The sequence below is a fragment of the Urocitellus parryii genome, chromosome 12 (genome assembly GCF_045843805.1).
Source record: "Urocitellus parryii isolate mUroPar1 chromosome 12, mUroPar1.hap1, whole genome shotgun sequence".
NCBI lineage: Eukaryota > Metazoa > Chordata > Mammalia > Rodentia > Sciuridae > Urocitellus > Urocitellus parryii.
Genome location: NC_135542.1, coordinates 44,377,972 through 44,403,226, shown reverse-complemented (window position 1 = coordinate 44,403,226; position 25,255 = coordinate 44,377,972). Strand labels below are relative to the sequence as shown.

Sequence of the window (25,255 nt, the reverse complement as noted above, 5' to 3'; positions counted from 1 at the left end):
AATTTTCACACTAGAAAGATCACCATTTCTCGGTGTCGTGTGGACTGTGGAAGGCCAGCTGGATGCAGGGTGTTCAATGATGCCTGAGGAGCATTCCAAGCAAGAGGTTCTGAGGCCTCAAGGGTGCAAGCAGTGTGGTACAGGGGCCAAGCATGTGAGCTCTGCTGCATCAGTGAATCATGACCCTGCTTCTGCCTCTCAAATGTGCCAAGAGGAAGGGCCACTGCCAATGTCCTACACTCCCAGCCAACACCTCAGCCTTTGGAAACAGGCTTCTGGTCCATGTGGTCAGCTCTTGAGCATCAAGAAACAAAGAATCAGAAATATGCACAACAGTCTACTAGAGATCTCCTTAATAAGGAAAATAAAGCCTACATATTTATTCATTGACTTATTTTAATATTGTCCTGAGATCCTTCTAGGTGTCAGGCACCAGGTGTAGGGTCCTCATCAGAGAACAAGATAGGCCAAATTCCTGCCTCTGGGAGTTTACATTCTAGTGAAGCTAAAGCACACAATCAACATATTCATGCAAATTATTATAGTAAAAATACAGGCAGTAATGCATGCTATGGAAAACTAAAGTAATAATTTGATCAAATAATTCAGTTTGATCAGGGTGGCAAATTCATTTAAGTTTGATAGAGAAGACCCAAATAGAAAAGGGAATTTGGATCTTGACTGAAGTGAGGGAGATATCCAGGCAAATGTTTGGAGGGAGAGTGCTCCAGTGGTTTGGACGTGCTTTCTCAGTGTGGTAAGATGTCATTGGAGTAAAAAAAAACAAAATAGGATATAATTTAACATTTTAATGGATTGCTTTGGTAGTTGTATGGAAAAGACACTATAGCAGAGCAAAATGAAAAGAGGGAAATTAGCTCAGAGTTTATTGTTATAGTCAAAAGAAAAAGTATAGTAGATTTTTATGTTTTATGTTGAAACAATGAGAAGGGATAGAATTTCTGATCAATGTTTAAGATAGAACTGTCAGAATTGGCTAATAATATTGATGTGTTGTAGGGAAAAAGAGAGTGTGATCTAGGTTCATTTCAGGGTTGAGCTCAGCAATGGGGTAACAATGATGGTGCTGTGGGTCTGGGGTGGGGATGGAGATGGCAAGGGAGGAATGTCTCAGATAATAAACCTCAGATGCCTTATAGGTACCTAAGTGACAAAGCAGGTGTATGGATGTGGAGCTCAGTACAGAGAGGTTGGGAATGCAGGTGCAAATTTGGGAGTCATCACAAGTATCAAGCCTCGGGACCCTACAGGAGCATAGCTGGAGAACAGTTTTCAGGACAGAATCCTGGACAGCTCCAGAAGTCACAGCTGCAGAGGCATCCAAGAAGCAGCAGCCAGAAGTGAGCAGGATGCAAAAGAGAGTGAGGTTTCAAGGAGAGAGGAGCTTTGGAAAATGTTGGTGTGAAACCAACCTTTTTCCTCACTTCTCTCAAGTCAGGCAAAAATCAACCAGGAGAATGAAAAGGAAGTCGCAAAGCACATGTTTAATGGAACTAGCAGACAGCTGTACGTGCCCCCAAAGCAGTGCAGTGTTGAACGGGGCTGTGGGGAAGCCCAAAGGCGAAATCTATAATCGTAGGTCTCAGAAGAGCAGGGGAGGGGAGAAGATGCAGCGCATGGCCAGGTCCCTAAGGCACACCCAGTAGTCAGAGCTCCCCAGATGCTGATGGAGCAGGAAACAGAAGGTAGGACTAAAGGAGAAATCCCACCAGGAGCACAAGGGGAAAGTTTGCCATTCTAAACACTTGAACAGCTGTCCATCTCCATCATGTGCAAAGAACAAATACTAAAAGAACACATGAACACAACACTGGCCCATGGGAACATTCTTGCCCACCTGGAGTAATTCCTTCACCATAAGGAGATCCTCCAGACAGCTGGTCCAGGAAAGAGTCACCTTCCTCAGAGAAATAACCAAAAAGAAAACAGAATAAGCACTCTACAGATACTAGGAGAAATAAATGAAACAACAACAAAAGAGTGAAACAAACAGAGAAAACACTTGCTATGCAAAGAACATTCATCAAAAAATATGGCTACAGAGAAAATGAAAATTGTGATCAAGCATTTGGTTATAATGTGGCTGATACTGTAAATTGGCTCATTGCATAGCTACTCCAGCTCCATTCTAACTTTTCCAGCTCCAGGCTGGGAAATTACAAAATACCATTTGTCAGATTTGCAGCTAAAGCTCTGCTACTGACAAAGATCCACTAGGCAAAAATCCCCCACTATGGTTTGAAACAGCAAGAAATAACAGCATATGCATATAAAGAAACTCATCTCACAAACCCAGGATGAAGGTCAGAGGTCCTGGGCTTCTGACATAGTTTCTAGGGTATTGTCCCCAGTGTCCTAGGTGCTGAGCAGGGGTGATAGCAGCACGGGTTCCTGCTAAGGCCCTGCCAATGTGCTCTTGGGCATTCTTCTGTCTGTGCTGACCCTGGCTGGAGAATGTCCAAACCTATTGTAACCAGACCATAACTCTGGTCACAATTCCAGGTGGGACTGTGAGCTACCCAATACCCTTTTATTTTAACCTTCTAGTATAAATTTCTGTTTCCTGCAACTAGAGAGACTGATCAATAGCCATAGATTTAAAAAGAGAAAATCTAATTAAGTAATTACCACTATTTAACAAAAGCACAAAGCAAAACACACAGATCGAAATATAAGAGGAAGATAAAAAAATAAGTAGCAAACACCAAGAAGAATGAGTGGGAAAACAGAAAGGAAAATAATACAGAAAATAAAAGGCCCCCAAATTACTACCGTTAGCTGCAAAAAAATAAAATATTTATGAATCAATTTAAGAATAATGTGTAATACACATATGAAAGAAATTTTAAATGTTCCCGAGAGCCTTGGTCTGACTGCAGAGCCTCATCTATCATTTTCTACTGAACCATTCCCTCCTCCTCAGCCCCATTCCACAAGTACATTTTAAAAACCAATTACAGTGAGTAATATAAGGCCAGTAGTAGCCTCCCCTCCCTCAGCCCTTCAAGTGGATAATGTCTATTTCTCCTTCAGGTCTTGAGTCAGACCCTTTATCATCTGGAAATCTCTCCCTGGCCCAATGGGACTGTGAGTGTCCTCACACAGAGAATTTTAATTGCAAGTCGGCCTGTTTTGTGGCTCATGGTAGACCTTGAGTTCCTCCAGGGAGGATCATAATGTTCATCTGTGGAATCCTTGTATCCAGCACAGACTTGGTGTTCACTAAATATCTGAAGAATAAGAGACTCTAAAGATGAAAAGACAAGAGTTTAAAAGAGAACATGGAAACATAAGAGTCTGATTGACAGGTTTGCCTTTCTTTTACTTCCCATAAATGTCATTATGTTTGCCCCAAACAAACAAATTTAAAAAAAAAACAGAGAAAAATATCAATGAATATATGCACACATAAATCTATTCCATAACTGATTTACTTCCCAGTGAGACCAGAAACATATGTGACATAGATACCATTACAGTCCTATGGGGGAAGAAGATTCTAAAGGGAGGGGAGACATTTAAATTCAAGTTCCCAGAGTGGAGTCCCATAGAGGGGAGTTTGAGAGTGTGGCTAGCTCTCATTGCTCCCAGCATCTACAGGCTATGACAGGTCTTGAATTTCTAGGGAGTGGTAGACTCAGTCAGTTTAGAAAGCCCACCCACCCATATGCTGGGACCGGTTTCTTTCACTTTGGATAAAGGGAACAAATAATGCTTTTGTCTCACCTATTTCTTCTGACTTAATTCTAACACCATCAGGCTATCTAGAGACTTAGAACATTGCATAATAAATCTTGGACATTAGTCCCCGAGGCTAGTAGAAGCTCTTAAATTGCTAAGGTCTGTGTAGTACCTTTTAATAAAGAAATAAAGAGACATTCTCATTGTGTGGGACAAACAGGGGCAAACTTCATGGTGATCCATTTTCCCAATTCAGTTTTCAGGATATGCCGGTCCACTGTGGTCTGATTAGAGCAAATTTTCTAAGGAGGGATAATTGCAGGAACAATCTGCATTGTGTTGGCATCCTTGAGTCTGCCTGTGAGGTGATTTGTTTTCAGCTTGGATGGTGGATTATTCTTCCCACCATAAGAAAGGAGCAGAAGGCCCCTCGAAATTACATCCCCTGCAGGCAAGACTCTGGTCATAACTCCCTTGGTGAAGTCACTGTGAAATGTTCTCCCCTTTCTTTACCCTGCAAATTGGTGGCTTCTGCCTGGGTGCACTAATTACACTTTAAATGCACTTCAAAAAAAATAGTCCTTGCAACAAATGCTCATTAAAACTATGTCTGACTCATCCAATAGATCATGGGCTTGTTGATGGTGGGGACTGTGTCATTTTTGTCTCTCTGTCCCATTTCTTCTGCCCATGATAGCTCAGAAATGAGTGAGTGAGTGAATATAAAACACAGGGGTGAACCACAGAGGCAGCAGGCTGAAAACATCTGGTAAAAGACAAAGCTCGTGCTTACCAAATAGAAGTAAGTAACTAGCAGAAGACATCTTCACACAGGACTAAATGAAAGTCTCCTTTAAAAGTAGTTGACAGGGAATACTTATTTAAAATATTACCTTTGTGCCATTAGAGATAGAGGATTAGGATTTTTTAAAATTAGCAATAACATCCCCCATGCAATGAGGAACCATCTTGATACAGAACAATGCAGGGTAAAAACAGTATGAGGCAGATCTGCAGATGCCAGATGACACTAGAATATAAATATTTTTAAAAAATTTAATTAGATATATATGTCAGCAGAATGCATTTTGATTCATTGTATACATTGCAGCACATCTTTTCATTTCTATGATTGTACACGATATAGTGTCACAACATACGTGCAATCATACAGGGTAAAGATGTCCATTTCTTTCCACTATCTTTCCTGCCCCCCCTATCCCCACCCCACTCCTCCCTCCCCTTTGCTCCATAAAATTTCCTCCATTTTTCCCATGTCCCCCCTGTTATGGGTCAGCAACCTCTTACCAGAGAGAACATTTAGCCTTTGGTTTTTTGGGGTTGGCTTACTTCACTTAGCATGACATTCTCTAACTCCATCCATTTACCTGCAAATGCCATAATTGTATTCTCTTTTAATGCTGAGTAATATTTCATTGTGTATATATACCACAGTTTCTTTATTCATTCATCTATTGAAGGGCATCTAGGTTTGTTCCTCAGTTTAGCTATTGTGAAGTGAGATGCTATGAACATTGATGTGGCTGTGTTACTATAATTTGCTAATTTTAACTCCTTTGGGTATAGACGGAGGAGTGGGATAGCTGGGTCAAATGGTGGTTCCATTCCAACTTGGATTAGGCCCCAATTTCCTTAACAAGATTCCTAAAGCACAAGAAATAAAATCAATAATTAATAAATGGAATGGACTCAAACTAAAAAAAAACTTCTTCCCAGCAAAAGAAACAACCAATGAGGTGAAGAGAGAGCCTACATTTTGGGAGCAAATCTTTGCCCCACACATGTCAGATAGAGTACTAATCTCCGGGATATATCAAGAAAATAACACACACACACACACACACACACACACAAAAAAAAAAAAAAAAAAAAACCCACAAACAACCCAATCAATAAATGGGCTAAGGAGTTTTACAGACACTTCTCAGAAAAAAGATATACATTCAATCAACAAATATATGAAAAAAAGTTCAACATCTCTAGTAATTAGAGAAATGCAAATCAAAACTACTCTAAGATTTCATCTCATGCCAGTCAGAATGGAGTTATCAAGAATACAGACAACAATAAGTGTTGGTGGGATGTGAGGGAAAAGGCACCCTCATACATTGCTGGTGGGGCTGCAAATTGGTGCAATCGATCTGGAAAGCAGTATGGAGATTTCTTAGAAAATAGATCTTAACTGGTCATTTCGAACACACAGGTCAAAGGTTCTCACAAGGTTTTGGTCAAGGAGAATTGGAAATTAGCATCATGGTTCTTCTTATAGAAGTCTTCATGGCATATAGTCATGTCTTCATGACCTAGAGTTTCTTTTTCAAATCTGGACATTTTAAAAACTCCCTTTACTGTAGTCAACCATCTCAAGTCAGATAACTGGATCCACTGGCCCACAGTTGGATGGGTCCCTCTGACTTTGACTGTGAAGACTGTGACCCATAGAGGATAAACAGCCAGCATTCCTTCCTTTCCAGAGCATTGAGACATAGCTGGATGTCCCGTCCGAATATTCTACTAGAACATCCTCTCCCCCAGGAAAAGGACTTGCGTTCGTTTTAGTTCCCACGGTAACATCATCATCCAGAACAGTGCCTGGTCTGGAGTTGATTTCGATCCCACTGATTGGATGAATGACCGTATGAATGAATGCCCGTGAATTATCCCCACATTCTTCATGTCGTTCATTTTCTCTGCCTCAAATCTGATGATTTCATCAATGTCACTCATCATCCTGTGTTCATCTCCATAATATAAACTTAGGAAGCTGGCAGTCTTCTGAGAGGTTCAGCTGCCTAAAAGCGTTTCTAATCAGCTTAATTCTGAATACTTCAAATGCTTTCAGAGGCCCAAGGATGTATTTCAGTAACCTTACTTGCTAATTTTGAATCATAACTTTCCGCTACCATTTTTGGAGTTGGACAAAGTTGTGCCGTGCAAACACTATTCAATAGAAAGCAGGAGTAGTTCTACTAATTTTCAGAAAATATAGAATTCACAATAAGAAATATTAATGATAAAGAAGTTCATTACATAGTCATAAATAAGTCAATTTTTTTCAAGAAGGCAAAACAGTTCTAATGGGAGAGTTTCAAAATATGGGGGAAAAAACTGACAGATTTAACAAGAAACAGACAAATCCAAAATTGGAGTTAAAAACTTCTCTTTCAATATAGAACAGTATAAAGTCAGAAAGGATACAAACTATCAGTCAATTTGACCCAATTGATATTTATAGAACACTCCAATCCAGCAATAGGAGACTATGCATTCTTCCCCAGTACACGGAACATTCTCCAACACAGACTTAGTCTAAGTCATAGAAAACTTAAATGTAAAAAATAAAGAGTATACAAAGCACTTTTTATTCATAATGGAATTAAACTGAAAATCAATAACAAAGATAGCTAGAAAACCCCCAAATATCTGAAAATCAAATGACACAATTCTGAATGATCCACAGGTCCAAAAGGAAGCTAAAAGGGAAACTTTAAAGTATTTTAAAATAAAAATAAAAATTCATAACATAAAAATTTGTGGCATGTACCTAAAGGAGTTCTTTGAAGGATATTTATGTCGTTAATGCTTACATGAAAATAATTATATGACTCAAAATTAAAAATTATACTAAAGGGTACTTTCAAAGAAGTCTTCCTTCCACCCCTACCTCTCCATCTACTTTTCACCACTACAATCACCAAACAGCTCATTAATTGTCTTTTATTAATTTCTGGTTTATTTTTCCAGTTGCTTTTTTTGTACTGGGGATTAAACTCAGGGACACTCAACCACTGAGCCACAACCCCAGCCCTATTTTGTATTTTATTTAGAGACAGGGTCTCACTGAGTTGCTTAATGCTTCATCTTGCTGAGGCTAGCTTTGAACTGGTGATCCTCTTGCCTTAGCCTCTCAAGCCCACGAGATTACAGGCATGGTCCACCACGCCTGGCTTTAGTTGCTTTTGAAAAGCAATCAAGTATATAAACATTTTCTTTCATTTCTTACACAAAAGGCACCATGCTCTATATCCTTTTCAGTATGTGAAAATATTGTAAAACTTTATTCCTTCTAGTACAACTTTTATTAAAAAGAAAAAATATACTCCAAAAAACCTATGACTATACTAGATCAATAAATTGAACCCCTATGTTCCCTTGGAATTAATTGTGTTTAATTTAAAATATGTGAAAAGTACATAGTTGAGGTGGTTGGGAGTATTCAAAGAAATAATGCATATAAACAAGAATTCTAAATGAGAAAATGTTATTTAAATATACTATATAGGCAAGTCACTATCATAAGAATAATTGACTTTCAAAAATGTCTAAAATGGAAAAAGTAATTGTTTACTTTGAACTAACTTGAGCAACCAAAGAGAATATATTCATGTACATACAGTCAGAAAGGCCAGGGCTAGAAACTTCTTTGAGGCTAACATGATCTGGGTGCTTAATAGTCTCTCCCCATACATAGTAAATTTAGGACTTAACTCTGATACAAATGATAGGTTGGGAAGGGAAGTTGAGGTCCAGTATTCCCGGAGAATTTTGTAGTAGCCAAAAATTTACAGATTTTTAAAGTACTGTTTGTTCTTCTTGACTTCTAACTTGGTGGATCAGTAATATAAAAGCCAGCCTTTGATTTACAGACCAGTAACAAACACGCTGTGATTTAAGGACAATCATCATCACCGTTGGGAACATAAACACAACTACTTCCACTGCTGACAGAGACTGCACAGTGAGACAAGCTGCAGATTTGTTTATACTGAATCTGGATTGATGGAGGATGTGTCATTTATCTTCCAGGGGTCATTTCAGGCTTTCATGGCAAGGGGCCATAGAAGTTTTGGAAAAACCTCTATAGTTATGAGCTGGTACAGCCTGACACTAAGGAGTTGAGTGCCAGAGGGCAAGGGCCCTTTAAGAACTTCAGGATTCTGCAGGCATATGGAGGGAGAGAGAAAGAGACAGAGCAAGGTGGAATCAGATGTGGGACAGAATTTTAATTACCATTTACCCTCATGCATGCTTGAATGAGAGGCTAACAAATCCAAATCTCAATTTCTTCATCTGCAAAATACTTCATAGGATTGTTATGAAATTTAAATACGAAACTTTCCAGAGTATCCGATGTAAAGAGGAAGCCAAATAAAGGTAGACACTCTGCATGCTCCATTGTCCAACATTTGCGTAGTCTGGGTTAAGATATCTTTATTGGACTACATGCCTCTTAACATGGCCAGCCCTTAGCAAGTGGTATTTACATTGATGACTGAGTCTAGCCTGCTGTGACTCTAAAGGGATTTTTGTGGGGTGCTGGGGATTGAACCCAGAGTGGCTTTTCCACTAAGTAACACCCCACTCCCAGCCCTTTTTGATTTTTAAGACTTCACTTATCATTCAACTCATGCCTGCTGAGCAGGGCTATGCAGTCTGTGCACTGCACCAAGTGCCAGGCTGAGAGAAAATGGAGGCAGAGATTAGTCTGTGTTCTGCTCGCCAGGCTGTGTACCCCAGGGCCAGTACTGAACTAAGGGAGGGCTGTTTTCCTAATTTATTCAAAAGCATTCTCCGTGTCTACAGTTGCCTTCATCTGAATGATACTCAAATTCATGCATGCATGCACGGGTGCTGGTATAGTGAAAGTCTTCATGCAAATGTCAGACAACAAATTTAATTGCCAGTGGGACTCTCCAGCTTTACAATTCAAACTCCGCATGACCTAAACTGACCTATTTCCTCTCCCTCACCCAAATAAGCAATTTCACCCAGGCTTCCTATTTTGCTGGGTAGAGTCAGTGTCTACCAAAATGCACAACCAGGAACTCCAGTGTCCCATTCCTGTCCTTCCTCTCCCCTTTCTCCCAATATCGAATCACAGCTGACAGTCCACTCTGCTGTCTGTCCTGTGCAGCTCCCTTAGGACATAACCTGTATATCCCCAGCTGTTATGGATGCTGCTGGATGACAGCTTTTGGCCATCACCCACCCTGGGAGATTTATGTTCCCAGCCCCAGGGAGCCACCCCACCCAAGTGGACAGCATGGGCACAGTGATGGATGCCCTTTTGACAGCTCTAAAGGTCCATCCAGTTTCCGAGTTCACTGATGAACGCTTCATGTCTCTATTGCACACCACTTCTCCCTGCCCCCGGGTTCTGCATTCCACAGGACGTTCCCTTCCCTCACTGACGCTGATCCCAAGAACACTCTCAAATCACCTTCTTGAATGCTTATCCTCACCTCATGATCTACAACACCAGCCAGTGTACAAGCATATGGATCGCACCCCCTGATTCTCATGGGCTGTCCTTCCCGGTCTCACTCACCATTACCTCCTTAGGCACCAACGTGGATCTCTCACTGGATGCAAGCTGACTCCACAGCATGCTGAACTTGGTCCTGTGGAGGCTCTGAGGAGGTATCGCAATGGACTTTTCCATGTCACAAATAGTCTTTATTTATTATCTCTCCATCTATTAAACTGTTGAATTATACTTACTTTTATAGACTTCTGAAGAGGTTATTCTAACATTGTTAGCATCAACCTACTTTGTCATAATAGGTATTCCCAAGTGTTATTGAATTTTGATTAGCATTTTTTTTCAGATTATTGTGTTTCTACTCTTAAGCAACATTGCCTATTATTTCTTTTTTATTTTTTATTTTATTTTTTTGGTACTGGGGATTTGAACTTGGGGTACTCGACCACTGGGACACATCGCAGCCCTATTTCGTATTTTATTTAGATACAGGGTCTCACTGAGTTGCTTAGTGCCTCACCATTGCTGAGGCTGGCTTTGAACTTTCCATCCTCCTGCCTCAGCCTCCCGAGCTGCTGGGATTACTGGTGTGCGCCTCTGCGCCCAGATCTTCCCTACACTTTTTAAAATCAAGATAATATCAATCATTAAATAAGATAGGCACTTTCACTGTTCTCTACAACTGTATAGTGTAAGCAGATTTTTGTGTTCACTGAAAGTTTTGGCATAAATCTTTTATCTGGATATATAGATTTTTGTGTAGTCTTTTTCTAATAATAGGTTCAATTTACTTAAATGTACACAAGCTGATACAAGTTTTTAATAAACTTTAGGTTCTAGTTTTTTACAAAACTTCTGATTTACATATGTTTTGAAATTTAATGGCACTAAGTTGTTTTTATTTTGATTAGCATTTTTTTTTACTTTTACAAATTCTTACTTACATTCTGGGTCCTTATATTTTATCTTTTAAACATTATATAGGGAGTTTCTTTATTCTTAATTGGCAGCTAATGTCTTTTAACTGATGGGTAGAATCCATTTATAATCATTATTATGGCATGTATCTTATTTTGCACAATTTATCTGCTTTTTTCTATGCCTCCACATTTCCTGAACGTTCTTGAACTATTAAAAGTTTCTTTATTTTCTTATTATCTCTCTGTTGTTTGGGAGATTATACATTTCTTTTCCATTCATGATTTTAGGTTTTATCATAACCTATTAATATACATTCTTGACTTGAAATCTATTTATTAATTAATTGTTCTAGACTCTTTTTAATTAAGGTAAAATTCAAAATTGTTTAACCACCCTGAACTCCTTTCTGTCTTATATTTGTTTAGTATTTAGTACCATCTAATTCAAGAGAAATCTATAAATAGGTTACAAATTACTTTGAAAAAGTAAATAATGGATAGGAACAAAAATGTCCACTGAGCTATACTTTTGCTGACATTTCTGAAAATACATTTGTTAGAAAGGTCTCTTTTCAGGGAACTGGTAGAAATTTTTCAGAAATTTTTAATCCAACAGTTACTGTGATACTATTTCTAGATATTTCTGCCATGTGGCAGTAGTAGGAGGTGATAGAAAAGCTGCAGAATAAGTTTGTGCCTCCTCCATGTTTGAAGCATAGGTGAATCTCAATAAAGAGGCAGAACAACGGTGGTCAACAAGTCATATTATTAAAATAAATCAATGCTTTATGCAAAAGTCAAACTCCATTATCATATTCTGAGGTCATCATTGACCAGATATTTTTGTTTGCCCCTTGAAAGGAACCTTCACTGTTCGATAAGAAATCCACCAGACCCAATTCCTTCGGTATTGTTTTCTAAGCCAGGAACATGGGAGGGGCTCCGTTAGACACTGAGACCACTCTGTCAAATTTTCCTTCAGAAACCAGTTTCTAAAGTTTTAGTTAATTAGTCAAATTCAAGTTTAGGGTGATTCTTTTTTAATTAAAGAAAGTGGGTGTTCACAAACTCTGCTGCAGTAATTGTAAGCAGCACGGATTACCATAAAAGCTTAACAAACGCCTTTCTCTCATTTTGAGTGAATCTTGCATCTACATCACTATGTCAGTAAACTTTTTATGAAGTTTTAACTGAAAAGCATCTACCAAGTTTCTTAGAGAACTTCTTCACTACTCTATAAAACTAAATTAAACTGCTGCTGTAGAACGTTCTCTGATTTCCCACAATAATACCAATGTTTCAAAATAACAATAAAGACATATTGCCATGGCTTTTTCGGGGTTTTTTTGTGAGTTATATAGAAAGACTGGCTTTTTGTTTTATGTTTTAGATAATTCAAAATGAGTCAGGAAAAAATTAGTTCTTTTCTCCAGAATAGAACAGTTTTGCCACTAAGTATCTATATTGCTTTTGTTGCTAATAAAATCTGGAAACACTTGTGCATGGTAAGAGACATCCCTTAGATTCCTTCTATACTTTGTCTCAGACTGTGGAAAATGCCAAAGGAATTGGCAGTTTTTGTTCAGGGGAAAAATTAAGGTTTTAAAATTTTTAAATTTTAAATTTTGCAATTTTGCTATTGCAAAAATAATACATTTGTTATCTTAAAAAATCACATAGTACATAAGAGCATAAAATAAAATGACCAGAGTCCTTTTCCCTCCCTGTCCCAGTCCCATTAGAAGCAGCAACTGCCAAGACATTTGACACAAAATATCAAAATATGAGCAGGTTTGTATACATTGCGTTCTTTTCACTTAATAATATGTTGTAACTTTTACTAAATCAATATTTATAGGTTTACAACAGTCTCCTAATGGCTGTGGATTATTCCACGAAATAGCAATATTTTGACTTATTTAATCAATTCCTGTTGATTGACATCTGGATATTTTCCCGTGTTTTTGTTGTTATTTGTGGTGGTGATGGTGTTTAGTGGTGTTATGACTATAAACAATCCTGGCTCTATCTTTTAATGCTCACAAATTAAGGCTGATTTTACTGAAGCAGATAAGGGGACATAAACTCTCATGCCTATTCTTATTTACTTACAACAATTTCTGACATCATAAGCAATCACCAAAGCAACAAACTATCACCTTTTTATTAATCTTGTGTGACCATTTGTCACATCATTATCCCTATCAATTTTCTGAGAACTTGTCACACACCTCATGAAAATTTCCACTTGTACTCTCTTCCAATAATAAAAATAAAATTAAGACGGCTAGCGTAAACAGCTTCTCTGGAAGTTCCAAATTCTTGAGATGATCCTACAAATGAAATGTAGTCTATCTTTTCTTCACACTGCTTTGTGGAGTATAGCAGTTAAAGCAATTAGTTTTGGAGTGTGAAACACCATACTCAAGCCACGACTCTGCCATTAACTAACCATGTGACTTAAGAAAATTCATCAAGAGTTTGCAACTTTAGTTTATGCATTTGTAAAATATGATAAACTACAAAAACTAGTGTTACATAGATGAAGATGGATTATAGAAGATGTGTGAATAAATCTTCTAGCCCACAGTTGAGGACATAACAGGTGCTTACTGAATCTCAACCATCACCATTATCAGTATTTCTTATATAAAATCTTTTATGTTATGACCCTACAATTAACTCTTTACCACCTATAAAGTAAATGAGTCTTAAATGAAATGTGTTCACTGTATCTTCTGTTGTTTCATTCTCTGGACACAAATCTTTCTCTTATATTCATGTTACCTTGGACCTGAACAGCCTCCCCCATCTTAACCTCATGACAAAGTCTCACCCAGCCTTCCAGCCTCCCCTCAGGCATTTGTTTATGTAGAAGTGTAAAAGAAGGAGGACGATGTGTGAATCGGTGAGTGCAGAAGTGTACAGAGGTGCAGTGGAAACCTCTCTCCGGGCAATGAGTTCACCAAAGTTGAAATGGCCATTGTGCTCGGGAGTATGAGAAAGCCAGAAGAAATCTGTATAGACGAGAAGCTTGACGCTAGTAGTTATTATCATACAATGTTTCTATATTAAACATCCCCCACGAAGACATACCATATAAAGAATATTGCATCGCAAAGATGAAGAATAGAAAAATATTCTAGATACGGAAAGAAAACTAATTTGGTAAAATTATAAACACACTAACATCAGGTGTGTGAAGTTGTCTCGGATATTGAGAAGTTAAGCAGGACTTTAAATGGCTTTAAATGCCAGGTTTAAGTCATGAATTTCAGGTGAATGGGAAATGAACCAGGGGTAATGGGAAATAATTGACAAATTTTAAGAAAAAAAGCAACTGTTAAATGCTTAGACTCAAATCGCTCTTCCCTCCCCCCACCTCCTCTGCATAGGGCAGGAATCAATTTAACATACATAAATGAATGAGTATCAAAATATCAGATTTAATAAGGGAGTAATGGTAACGACTAAACTAGGGAAGGCTTTGAGACCCTTACTTCTTACCCTCAATGTGGAATGTGTGTGGGGTCAGCTGGGTAAGTGTACTACCAAGTTCTCCACTGTTACCTCCACTTTCCTTCTCCCTGGACCATGGAAGTCTATTGCTCAGCCCCAACTGTAACTGGGACAGTCTACAGGAGGACAGAAGGTTCCTGCTCTGCCCCAGTCCCATTTTATAGGGGACTTTTCTTGATCATTTCTTGATCTCAAGCCCTGAGTCCTGGCTCAATGGCACTTACCACACAAAGGAAGGATGCAGAAGGACCTTCATTGCCACATGCAACGATCCACGAGTCAGCGAGACAAGTGCAGCCTGCTTTCCCTGCATTTGAAGCAAAATAGTTCCATCTACAATGAATGTCTGGTATGTCGCAAGTAAAAATAAATGACTTCTACCCTGGGAAAGCACAAGGAAACAGGGAGAGGAGTGGAATATCAGTCCTTAGGACATCCCTGTTGAGACCTTCACCTCTACAGAAGTTCCATTCTCCATGGACAGAATAGAACAGGGATAGAAGGATCAAGTATCCCTCCCTGGAGTGGACAGGTAGATTGTCTCTCCTTCCTCAAGACATCTTCCCTCCCTCATCCCTAGTAAGATTCAAGGTCTCCTCACTCTCCGTGCAAAAGGCACACTCAACAGGCCACCATTGAAGACTTTATCACTCAGTGCCTCAGCCCTTTATTTGCTCAACTATTTTATCTACAGTTCTTCATACTTCTTGGGGAGGGGAGGAGGCTTAAGAATGCTTCTCAGTGTCAGGAGAGAGTCAACTCTGTCTTGTTCTCTCTGCCCCACAAAATCCATGCTCTAAAGAGCTCCCCTAAGAAAAGATAGTTCTTAAAAAAACTTGTTTACTCTAAACATCAAGCGCCATGTTTGACTCAGAGCAAGAGTTAAAGTAATGTTTTTCAAACAAATATTAAGGCAGAAGCAAAAGAAAGTGCCAAGTAATTCACTAGCTTCTATTGCTGAGTACAATTCAATTTCATCAGCATTTTTTGAACTTCTTATACCAGCCTAGCATTTTATAAGTCCTACCCATGCTCTACTCAGTTTCATCCAAAATAAATAAAAATTTCTTCCAAAATAACATTAAGTAGAATCACTACATTCAAGTCAGTATGAGTGTAAGGGTATTAATAATCATGGTGTTAATGATGATAAATAAAGCTACCACTTTGGGGAAACTACTAGATTGTAGAACTAATTTGGGTACTTTGAAAATTGAAATAAATGCTATTTCTTGAATAAACTTAGCTGAAAATCAATGTGTAGTTTAAGTATTGCCCTATAATTCATCTTCTTCCTTCCAAAAGTTTTCAAAAAGAAAAATCAGAGTTAGGGCTTCTTCCTTTAATCCCAATAATAAAAACTTAAAAATTGATTTAGAATATATGCTTCAGAATCTTAAACATGTCTCATGACAATAAACTAATTCGATTCAGTAAATAACTCAATGTGGTTGAATCTTCATGAATTTTAAAAAGTAAAGAAATTTAAATTCTTTCATTTTTCATACTGAAGAGTTAGTAAATGAGAAACAGAAGTTAATGACAGAAGCAAATTAGAAAGAATATTCAGATTTACATAAGACATTTTTATCACTACTTCTAAAACCTTGTCTGAAATATAAATTTGTACAAAAAAATAACGTTTATGAATTAATTACAGAACAGGAAACAAAATGCCCCGAAGCTATAAAAATTTGCCTTGAGGGTGAATTTCAAAGGGTTCAGTTAACTAAACTTCAATTACTCTGGACTTTGAACTAAACTGGATTTTCATTTCATTGCACTCTACTTTTGAGATATTATAGATATAAAAACAAGCTGAGACAGATTTATTTCCGTTTTCACTTTTAAGCAAGTTTCAACTAGTAAACAAAAGTTAATTTTGAGCATCTGCCATATACAAGATTTTTACAACATGTGGCAGAGAACATTCATAATAAAAGACCTATTCTCTACTTTTAGGAAGCTTGTGGTTAAGAGCTTCTATTCTAATGAGGATGGAGCAACCTGGGTTTCACCTTTTTGCTTGGCACAATCAAAAGACTGAAATAATACATGAAGCACTAGATGGTTGGACATGGGCCAAGAGGTAATGAAGGACAGTGGGAGATGGCCAGTAAAAAAGGTGATCCCAACTACTGCCCCGGCATCTTCTGTGCCGATGGTTTCTGGCCACAGTGCAGAGGGGGGAAGCAAGGCAGAGGCCAGCAGACCAGTAGAGAAAACAGGCTAAGAGCGGAGGACACCAAGATCATTAAAGCAGAAGGACACAGTATCTGAGCAGGTGGAGAGCTTCACTGTGAAAATAAATCCCAGAAATTGGCAGATACATTTGACTTCATCAAAATCAAACACCTATGCTCTTGGAAAGAAACTAAGAAAGTTAATAGATAAGTCACACACTGGAATGGCTGAGATTAAAAATGACCACGGTAAGTGTTGGCAGTGACATGGAGAGAAGGAAATTCTTCTTCACTGTTGTTGGGGATATAAAAATGGCAATGATTGCTTTGGAAAACAGTATTGCCATTGTCCAGAAAACATTGCACCTATCCCAACTTCACCTTTGTCATGCTCTGTTGCTTAGAAACAGTTCCACATCCATCCAATACTCTAAGACAGTGGCTTGTGGAAAGGCTGAACACCAGCGGGCCAGGACCATTAGGTGTTACCTTAAGGTCCCTCTGCTGCTGCAGGGTTCCCACTCTGTTCTAACACTTTCCTGCCACATGACCCTGGAAAATTTCTTATGTACACTGTGACTCAGTTTCCTCATGTGGAGAATACAAAGAATACCTATCTTATATATTTGTGAGAATTAAATAAAATCATTTACATAAAGCTTATGGGAAAATGTTGCAAACCTAGAATTTAATAGATTGTAACTATTATTATTATAATTAGTATTATTTTATTAGATTTTGAGTACAGGAAGATATGCTCCAAGATGGGCTTTAGGAGCTTGGATAGCCAGCAGGGTCAGTATGCATGTAAGATAAGACATGGGGAAGTTTCTGTTTAGGAAAAAAGCACTTGGGTTGCACAATTCCAGGGGCACTATTCATAAGAGAATACAAGATGAGCATTGTAGATGATCGATACCTAAGCCCAGCAGGAATCACCAGGTAGAGTCAAGCTGTGAAGAAATGAGAGCATCCAGATGTCCATCAACTGATCAATAGATAAATGTGCTATATTCACACAATTCAGCCATTAAAAAGGAAGTGTTGATACATGTATGGAATTGAGGAATCTTGAAAATAGTATGCTAATTGAACAAAGCCAAACACAGAAGATCACATGCTGTATTATGACATTTGTGGGAAACAGCCTGAATGGCCAATCTCACCTAGACAAAGGCCGATGAGTTGGTGCCAGGGGTGGTGGAAAAGAAAGAATGAGGAGTCACTACTCAGTAGGCTTGGAGTTTCCTCTTGACATGGAGGATAGAATCATATCGTCGGCAAACAGTGATAGTTTGAGTTCTTCTTTTCCTATCCATATCCCTTTAATTTCTTTTGTCTGTCTAATTGCTCTGGCCAGTGTTTCAAGAACTATATTAAACAGAAGTGGTGAAAGAGGGCATCCCTGTCTTGTTCCAGTTTGTAGAGGGAATTCTTTCAATTTTCTCCATTTAGAATGATGTTGGCCTGGGGCTTAGCATAGATAGCTTTTACAATGTTGAGATATGTTCCTATTATCACTAGTTTTTCTAGTGTTTTGAACATGAAGAGTATTTTGTCAAGTGCTTTTTCTGCATCTATTGAGATGATCATATGATTCTTATCTTTCAGTCTATTGATGTGATAAATTACATTTATTGATTTCCATATGTTGAACCAACCTTGCATCCTTGGGATGAATCCCACTTGATTGTGGTGCACTATCTTTTTGATATGTTTTTGTATTCGATTTGCCAGAATTTTATTGAGATTTTTTGCATCTATGTTCATTAAAGATATTGGTATAAAGTTTTCTTTCTTTGATGTGTCTTTGTCTGGTTTTGGAATCAGAGTCGTATCGGCCTCATAGGATGAGTTTGGAAGTGTTCCCTCTTTTTCTATTTCATGAAATAATTTGAGGAGTATTGGTATTAGTTCTTCTGTGAAGGTTTGGTAGAACTCAGCTGTGTATCCATCTGGTCCTGGGCTTTTCTTGGTTGGTAGGCTTCTATTTCATTGCTTGAAACTGATCTGTTCAACTTCTGTATATCATATTGATTCAGTTTGGGTAAATAATATGACTCTAGAAATTTGTTGATGTCTTTGATATTTTCTATTTTATTGGAGTACAAATTTTCAAAATAATTTCTAATTATTCTTTGTATTTCTGTAGTGCCCATCATGATATTTCCTTTTTCATCAAAGATGTTAGTAATTTCAGTTTTCCCTTTCCTTCCCTTCTTTAGCATGGCTAAGGGTTTATCAATTTTATTTATTTTTTCAAAGAACTAACTTTTTGTTTTGTCAATTTTTTCAATTGTTTCTTTTGTTTCAATTTCATTGATGTCAGCTCTGATTTTCATTATTTCCTGTCTTCTACTGTTTTTTGGTGTTGATTTTTTCTTCTTCTTTTTCTAGGGCTTTGAGATGAAATTTTAGGTCATTTATTTGTTGACCTTTCCTTCTTTTAAGGAATGAACTCCATGCAATGAACTTTCCTCTTAGTACTGCCTTCACAGTGTCCCAGAGACTTTGAAATGTTTTATCAGTGTTCTCATTTACCTCTAAGCATTTTTAATCTTCTCTTTGATGTCTTTTGCAACCCATTGTTCATTCAGCAGCAAATTATTTCATCTCCAGGTGCTGGAGTAGTTTCTATTTTTTATTTTATCATTGATTTCTAATTTCATTCCATTATGATCTGATAGAATGCAGGGTGGTATCTCTATTTTCTTTGTATTTGCTAAGAGTTGCTTTGTGGCATAATATATGGTCTATTTTAGAGAAGGATCCATGTGCTGCTGAGAAGAAAGTGGATAAAAATATGGAAGGCTTCATGAATCTGCATGTCATCCTTGTGCTGGGGCCTTGCTAATCTTCTCTGTATTGATCCAATTTTAGTATATGTGCTGCCAAAGCGAACACTGTTGTTATTACTACTAAAATTATATAAATGTTATGACTACTAATACTGTGACTATTCAAAATGTCTTTGATTAAAAATTGGAAATATCGTGCTACTCACTTATGTACATAATCCTTACAAGACCCCCAGGACATTATCATTTTCTTACTTACAATTGAGTAAAGTACCATTCAAGAGGTCACATTCACAAGTATTTCAAAACCATTTTGAATGATTCTGTGCTTCCTGTTGCTGGCTATGCATTGGCCATTATAGGGGAAATGGCCACCTATATCCCTGCCAAATGGCAGAGAAGGACTGAATTACTATGGCTAATGCCACAAGACCTGTGTTCCATCATTCATCCATGATTGATTGAGTCAAAGATGGGCATCTAACTCAAGGATGGAAATTATCTGTAAAACTGGAGCCTGGCACTAAAAGTGTAAGTAGATCTTTATCAGAGATTCATACAAGGAATTGGCTGAAAGTATATAGGTTAGTAGTAGAATTGGAAGCAGCGAGGATGCCCAGAGATAGATTCAAGACCAAGGTAACACATTTGTAGGAAAACATTATAAGGATGCAAAAAAACCCAAAACAAAACAAAACAAAACAAAAACATAGGTAGTGAAAGATACCAGTCAGTGAAGAGAGGAGAACTATGCAAATTCACAGAAGCAGAGATGCCTTTAGACAGTGAAAAAGCAGAATCCCTGCCCTGAAAAGAGGAAGGTGGCTCACCCTTGAAGACGCAGGGTTTTTTTTAATTGATTTTTTAAAAAATAAATGACAGTGGAATGCATTATAATTCTTACTACACATACACAGCACAATTTTTCATATCTCTGGTTGTATATAAAGTATGTTGACACCAATTCATGTCTTTATACATATTCTTTGGATAATGATGTCCATCACATGATGCTTGCCAGTTTTGGACAACCTTGCAATTTGGAGTCTGCCTGCGCTAAATAGGTAGGTGTAACATATGGGCTCTAAGCTCTGGAAGCAGCCAGGGAAGGATCCAAGCAAGTAATTTATGATCAGTTGTAACCTACCAAAATCTGCCTTCAGTTGTCCTATATGATGAGAATCAACATTCACAACCAGATCTCACCAGGTCCCAACCTAAGAAACGCATGCCAGACTTGATATAAAGCGGAATATGAACATAAAAATGATTTAGAGAAGATTGGAGGGTTATCCCATCAGTAATTCAGAAATGCCAAACATCCCGAATGATCACAGACCCTGAATTCTGCTTGTGAGTCAGTGGAGTTTTCCTGGATGCACATTAAGCTTGAGACTGTGCCAAAACAACAAAGTGAAACCACTCAGAGTGACATTGTGGAAGGGCAGGAGCAAACTTATTCCAAGGGGACATTACCTCCAGAAGGCTTCAATGCCCTGGGTCATTAACCTCAGCTGAATCATATATATGCCACAGTCCCTATTCCAAGTTCTGTAAGGGGAAACCTTTCCATTAGTGCCCAACACATCTTTTGCTGTTTTCCTTTCTACTTACAGATGCTCACCCTAGGGAGTACTTGGTTGAAAATGTCCTTGCTTCCTTGACATGTGCTAGGGAACAGATGCGAGAATATTCGATAGCTGAATGCTCTGCTACAACACAGGGAGCTTCTAGGTGGAACACATATCAGTTTCCTGGAGACTGGACCAGTCTCTAAACAGAATTTCTCTATATTTAACAAGCAATGTGTTCTCCTGTGAGAGTGTAGGCTAGAAAATGATACTGCTGTTATGGTGTCAAAAATACTAAAGAAAGGGATAAATGTTTTTTGATGGATATAGTGACTACCTGCCAAACAAATGTCCCCAAATCCTTTGTTTAACTCGAGCATCAAGTTGTAAAGATATGAAGACAATAATGGAAGAAGATGTATTCTTTCCACATAGTTTTCTTTATTTTTGCATGTGTTTTTTAAAATAAAATATCTCTATTTTTGTACCTCTCTCTTTTTTATGTACATCTCTTTTAAATAACTCTAAAGTGCTTAAAATATGTGTACTTTCAAATAAAACAACAAAATCCACAAAATTGTACTGCCACATCCTCTAAGAGTTGTGTTAAAGTAGAATTTAAGTGAGTTATAAGCACAGCAGCACTAAATATGCTGTCTCTTATGGCCAGGTTATTTTGATATACACCTAAGTCTCAGATACACAGAGGAAAAGCTATATAGTAATACATTCAGGGAAGATCTAGTGATCACAAGGAGATCCCTGAATGGACTCTTTCCGGTAAAGACTGGGGTAAGATGCAAGGATGGGGAGTGGTACTTAAACTTCTACTTAAAGGAAAACTTTTCTACTATAAAACATTTTTTTCATTAAGAAATGATCCAGGAAGGCTCCAATATGACAGCAGTTCAGATGGTAGGGAACTCTCTGTGGGATGAGGCAAACTAAAGGTCTTTAGCTCCCTAACTTATTTGAAGCTAAGATGCCACTGAGATTCAAGTACTGAGGAGTAGGGGAAATATAGAAACACTATTTGGGGGGATGTTGGTTTTTTCATTCCCCTTGGTTTATGCCTCCTAATTTCTGCTCTTCTAGTAAACTAATTAAGAAAGTTGACTAATTCCTCAACACCTAGGTTACTAATGATTACTGCAACAATATTAACAATACATTTATGTACTGAACTCCTAAGCACTGAGTTAAAACTTGTGCATTTCAGGATCAAAACCATTCTACTTCAAAATTGTATCCATTTTAAATAACGTTTTCAATCTCCTGGCTATACTAAAATTGTGCAGGATACATAAAATTGCCCACATCAACTCTGGTCTCAAAGAGCCTAAGTTATGATAAGGAAAACAGATTCATGAAGGACAATTTAAAAGTACAATCAAGAGTAAATTTCTGGAGCATAAGATGCAATGGAGGGACCAGAAATGAATATTCTGCAAATCTGCATGCATTCCTGAGTCAGCAAAACTCCAGGTCAGTTCTGTCGGGCAAGCATGTGTCTGCACCCAGTTCAATAGTGCTGAGCAACTGATTTATCCTCTCCACATCTCATTAGAGATGGTTAATGAATCGGAATACCCCTCTCAGCACCTTGGATCATTTCTTTCAGAAGCATATATTATCTGCATTTTGTTATCCATTCATCAGACAGTAGTGGTTTTTTTTTTTCACCCTGTTAATATACTTGGTGACCTCAAATTCACTCCGAAAAGTCATCGGGCTTTCTCTTGCTATCAGAGTCTTAGTTTTCCTGATGTTCTAAATGTCGCTTGCTTGCCTTTAATGCCACTTAGTTGATGCTTAGAAATACCTCATGGGTTTCATTTCAGGGACTTTCAAATGTGTCCATTTAAAGAAGTTAAGAATGTATGAGTTGCCTAGCCCACAGTTTTTATTTTGTAAATTTTGATATTGATGACTGCCTAATTGAATCCTAAGCAATGGAACCAGATCTTCTGAATTTCTATTTTATTCTCAATTTAATTAAAAAAAATATTTACTTCATTACCTATTATATGCTGGATCCTGTGCCAATGACTGAAAATACAGTGGTAACTGAGCCAATGTTGTTTTTGCATCAAGGTGCTTACAGTCTAGTAGGAATTAGGGACAATTTGGATATTATTTGAACACTATCTGCTGCCTTTGTAATGGTTCCACACCTGTGTGTCAAGGGCAGATCCTATTTATTTTTACACATTATATGTATTTAAACTGCCATGTTGGAAACACAATGGTAATATAGAAATTGCACCTCTGAAGTCACCATCTGCCTCCATGATGGATAATAAGGTCTATCACTCAGTACATGTCTCAATGTGTCAGATTCTATGACATTGTATTTTTAATCCTAATTATTGTAACAGTCCTGTATGCTATTTACCACTTAGTTTATGCCCCATTTTATATACAAAGAATTGGGAGACTCAAAAAGATAAGTAAGCCGTTCAAGGTCAAACAGGTAATGTTTGGTATGGATGTATAGCTAGTTACAAAGTCTGAGTCTTTTCACAGCATTATACTTCTGAGATCTTTTTCTTTGTGTTTTATTTCCAATTTTCCATGTTTATTGGTAATGATAAATTATAGACAAAACATATGATCAAAAGCAATGACTCCAGTTCATCAGCCATTTTAAAACCACATAATAAAGAATGATTGCATTTCAGGATGTCCTGTCACTTAGCCAATTTCCCAAAGTGCAAGTCATGACGATTAGGGTCGAGTAGTAAACACACGGGAATCCTCAGTTTTTCCTAAAGGTAAATAACATTTTTATACAATGGAAAGAACATGGACTTTGGAGTCACGTAAATGTGGTTTTTAAGTCTTAACTCTGCTCTTTTCTCATTAGTCAGGCCATAAGTCTCAGAACCTTGTGTGTTCGGTTTTTTCAGGTGTAAGAATGCAACTTAAGTTCCTTATCCAAGGAGACTCTAAGGGATTGAATAAGAGCAGGAATGTGTCAAGTGTAACGTAATGCCAGGTGTGTGGCCGTTCAGTAAGTGTTCCTTCTCCGAGTGGCATCAACTCACGAGAAAGAACTACTGGATCTGGTTTGTACCAGAAGGACTGCTGTTTGGTGGTGGTAGAACGGCCTCCTAAGCAGTGATTCAGCTCCCTAGAAAAACAACGGACACACCAAGAACAAGCTGGAGCTTTGTCTACAGACTACTTCTCCCTAACTTGGAAGGAAAATCTCCATGCTTCCTTTTAAAAGTCACAGAGTATATTAAAGGAATAAGTAAAGTGGTAGGGTAGTGTTGAAGGTGATGCAGGGCCCTTCCCAGCACCCCTGAAATCATTATCTGCCTATACATCTCATCTCTACCTTGAAGCTGGCCTTTTGGTCAGAATGTGGCAATAGCATATGTTGTTTCTGGGCCAATCAGGGGCTGAAAAGAGACCAGGCAATACTTATGGTCCAGGATATCTCTTTGTACTTGATTTTCTCCTGGAAGCAAAAATGTGTCCAGTTTAGGAAAACAGAGTAACAATTAATGCCTTACTAGTCTTCTGCTTTGAGATTTCCAAAGTACCTGAACTTTAAGAACCAAGTTTGCTGCAGAGCTGTCCCCCTAAGTATAAGACAGGCATTTAGACTTTAAAATAAGGCAAGAAATTAAACAAAAGTACCTGAACCAAATAAACCAAAGTTTTCATCAGTGTCCGCACAGCATTTCATTCCCTTCATGGCCATCAATCTCATGGAAAATTGGCAGCATTTACAAGAATAAAAATTTGACAAGGAACTTCTATGAGCCAGGCATGTATTATCTTTGATCCACTCGTGAATCTTCCAGAGAATACCTTAATTTAGATAAGAAAATTGAATCTCAGTTTTTTCAACTGAAAAAGCTAATACGTGGAATAGCTGAATCTTGAACCCAAGTCTGAGACCCATCCAAGAACCTGGACCTATCATCAGTTTAGAAGAAAAGGCACTTGAAGAACTTCACCCACTGATAAAACGCCAAGCCCAATGTGCTCCAACTGAATTCTCACAGGTCAATTTTACCACTTGTGGCATTTTTAAGCAAATGCCCCAAAATGAAGGGGGTAAGTGTTGAACAGAAGCAAAAAGCTGAAGCAGAATCCCCACCCATGCTATCCCTGAATGCCAAATATCAAGGGAAACCTCTTCTATCTATCCCAGGGCTAACTGGGAATATGCATGAGCACATGAACATAGGACTCATTTTACTTTCCATGGAATTCAAAAGCAAAACTAGAGATGGGAAAATTCAGATTACAGGTTAAAATATAT

At 38.0% G+C, this 25,255-nt stretch overlaps 1 non-coding gene across 1 annotated transcript; it reads right to left on the bottom strand.

Annotated features, from left to right (window-relative positions):
- Positions 1-19,404: 19,404 nt before the first annotated feature.
- On the bottom strand, positions 19,405-19,511 carry LOC113176028 (U6 spliceosomal RNA). The gene has a single exon (XR_003300035.1). It is a non-coding gene; the product is annotated as a U6 spliceosomal RNA (small nuclear RNA).
- Positions 19,512-25,255: the final 5,744 nt, after the last annotated feature.